Raw genomic sequence first — 3,614 nt, forward strand, 5'->3', positions numbered from 1 at the left:
GTGGGGAAGAGGGCAGAACAGGCAGAACTGGCAGAGCCCCGCGATGTGGTGGGTGCCATCTTCTGAAGACATGGGGTCTTTCCCCCTGCATTCTGGGGTAGTGGTCCAGGACACAGGCCTGGAGCACCGAGGGTGGGTGGAATCCTCTAGGTTGGGTCATGCTCGTCCACACATTGGCAAGAGCTGGGTGGCTGTGGCCACACACTGACTGGCGTGCACAGGCCCTCTCCTGGGCACCCAGCTGGTCCCTCTGCTCATCCAGTACTTCCAGGGGGATGGTGCCCATGCCCTGCAAAGCCAAAGCCAGCTGCAGCCTCCCTGCTCTTTCCTGAGTCTCAGGGCTGAAGCAGAAGGTGATTAGCAGGAGGACCAGCAGTTTAACCCCTTCCTCCTTCGGGCAGGGCAGAGCTGCCCCACGTGCTGCAGGCACGTGTCTGCTGGCGCGACAGGGAAGCCAAGGCAGGTTTCCTCTCCACAGCCAGTGCTGGCCAGAGCTCGCCTGCTCCAACACCACGTGCTGTGCTGGGGCAGCTCCCTTGGCTGGATCACATCTGCATCTCTGCCTTGGAGTCTCTACAAAGCCTGGCTTGGAGCAGAGAGCCCCTCTCTTGAGTCCACAGAGGTCTCCATCTCTTCCTTCTGCACATCAAGGCCCTTCTGTCACCTGGTGAATTGCTCTCCAAATCCCAGATTGATATGATCTTGCTTGCCTCAGAAGAAGGCATGAGCTCAGGATGGCTTCTGACATTTGACTTAGCACGAGAGAGACACTTTTCCATTTGTCTTTCACATCCTGCTCTGGCTTTGACATCAGCAGCAGGTTAACTCTTTTGTCTCCACTGCCAAAGGGTATTTCATTCTGTGCCACCTCTCCCTGTTTAGCTCAGGTCCTCTCAGCTAAGGCCACTCTCCAGGAATGCGGTTTCTGTCTGCACATCAGCTCTGCCAAGGTGACCCAGATTCACAGGGCCAGAGCTCACAGAGGTCTAATGCCAGCTCTTGAGATATCTGACTCAGGCCTGGGTGATGATCTAAGCCCATCACTCATCATTCCTAGAAAGCCGGACGAATGGTGTGAAGGCAGTAGCTGGCTTCCTCAAACTTTCAAGCTCAGGCTAAACTGGGTCTTTTCTCATCAGGCAAAATTGTATTCATCTGCTCTCACTTGCCTTCACAGCCCAGCATGGTCACCAGGAGCTGTCAGAGAAAGTCACTGTCCCTGCACACCCTGCTTGGTCCACCAACAGGTCCCTGGTGAACCCATCCTGCTGACTGCTGCTGGCTGGGAGGTCCAGATGAGCTGGACGTGCTTCCTCCAGGCACCCCTGGGTCCTTGTTCATCTCTGCAGTGAAAACCATGCCACAACACTGAGGTTCATAGTGCCAGTACAGGCCAGGGGGCATGGTTCTGACTGCAGGCATGCCCCATGGGGAGGGCAGAAGTGGGTTCTTGTCTCATCATCTCCCCAGGGCTGCCAGGTACAAGGCTGGGGCTCTGCTTCCTTTGTGCAAGACCCACCTTGGGCTGCCTTTCTCTCTGAGCCTGTGCAGTTCTCCTTAGCTGCTTCTGCCTCAAGGAATCATAAACCAAACCACACGTCCAGTCACTGCTGGGTGGAACTGGGCCCTGACCCCTCACCAGTATGCATGTGAGGGGATGTAGGGAGTATCTAGGGCTTTACTCACTGTCAATCCAAAGGTGTCAGACAAACTGCTGGTTCCTCTGCAAAAAAATGTGCCTGAGCCTTCCTTTCCCCTCAGTGATTAGAAACAAACATTAACAGCAGCAACATCCAGGAGACACGGTTGCTCTTCAGCGTTAGGCTCTTTGGTATTCTGCTTAAAAATGTCAGACACCCGTTGAAGGAGAAGGGCCACGTCATGTGGCACCTGGGAGCCCAATCAGGGAGGCAGAGCCATCGGGAGCAAATCACAACTAGCTGGAAGGCAGCGCTCACAACCCGACCATTGGCTAAAATGGCTCTTTCAGGCGGCCAGTGAATGAATCCATTCACAAAAGCAGGACTAGTTTGCAAGCAGCAAAACAGTCTACTTTCTTTTTTTTTTCTTCTTTTTTTTTCTTTTTTTTTTTTTTTTCCACACTGGAGAGTCTGTCAGGGAGACACCCAAGCCCTGGAGCAGATGTTTGGGACATGGCTGGAGCAGCTGTGCCCAAGCCCAGCGTAGGTGCCATGAATTCGAGAGGATCAATTCTGCCTCTCTCAGTTTGCAGGCCTGCACGTTCCTGCCAGGGAGGTTCAGTGTGCTCCCCAGAGAACCTCAGCCTCCTGCCATGCTTCCTGGAGCAGGGAATTGACCACCAAGGGTCCCCATGAACCACCATTGTGGTGTTATAGGAGACCCTGCTCTCCAGCATCACACAGATGTCCTGAAAAGGGAGAGGAGCCCTCACAGAAGCCCACACTCCCCAAGAGCTGCAGGAGCCTATGATGGAAAAGGCTCCTTAGTTCTGGAAGCTGGGGATGAAGGGTGTTGCTTTGGGTAGCTGCCACATCTGGTGCATGGTTGCTTACAGAGGGCCTGGCTAGGTCAGCTGTGTCATGTGCTGTGCCACCCACAAACACGGTCCTCAGAAATCAGTTATATCTCCCTGTGCTGGAGAGCAGAGAGCAAGGTGACCAGCCAAACTCACTGGCCAGTAGTTAGGATCTGAACCTTTCCCCCAGGGAAGTCTTACAAACCACTACAAAAAGCCAGGGCTTTGGAGCCAGCACTACCAGAGCTGCTGGGAGTCCACAGTGAGGACCCTGGATCTCCCAGGATGGCTATTCCACCTGCCCAGCAGCACACACTGTGTCAGCTTCTCCATCTGGCATTGGCTGCTTTGGAGGCAGCTTGTGGGGAGGTAGCAGGAGGCAGAGCTGAGCAGCAGAAACGCTAAGAAGGGAAGTAAGGGCTGCATCTCCAGGTGTCAGGGCAGGACAGACTTTGGGGAGCAGGCTCTGAGGCTGAGGTAGAAAAAGAGAAACATGATGCTGTAGAAAGAGAGCTGCTTGTCATGGATCCTGGCTTACTCTGGGGAGCAATGTACAGGTGTTCAGGTCCACAGGCTTCTCGGGCATTGTGCAAGAGCCATCAGATCCCTTCTGAGACTGGCTGTGTCCTCAAGTGTTGCCTGGTCTGCTTCCATCCCATTTACTGCCAAAAGACATATTAAGTCCAGGAGATGGTACTAACAAAGGACTGGGCCTCCAGCCTTGGCTCAATTTATCTACTTTATTGGGACAGGGACTGTATTTCATCCCAGAGCTGAGATTAAGCACTGAGCTGGACTTGGTGTTCCACTCCTTGACCATATTTTAAGAAAGAACCTACTTTTGCCTCCTTCCTTCCTTCCCACCAGGAACTTCAGCCAATAATCCTCTTGGCTTCTTCTGGAAGCAGGGAAGGCAGCGCGTGGGTCCCCATGTAGCCACGGAGCAGGATTTTGCAGCTAATCATGAAGGACACTGGCAAAGGTGGGTACAGTTGTGGTACCCAATGGGAGCCCTCGGGGGAGCTGTACCCGGAGGTGCCTCCTGCCAGGCTGCCCAGCCGGGCTCACCAGGAGCGCGGGGGCTCTGCCTGCCCGTGGGGTGGGCACTGCTCTGGGG

This window comes from Chaetura pelagica, unplaced genomic scaffold (genome assembly GCF_000747805.2).
Source record: "Chaetura pelagica isolate M959 unplaced genomic scaffold, ChaPel_1.0 scaffold309, whole genome shotgun sequence".
NCBI lineage: Eukaryota > Metazoa > Chordata > Aves > Apodiformes > Apodidae > Chaetura > Chaetura pelagica.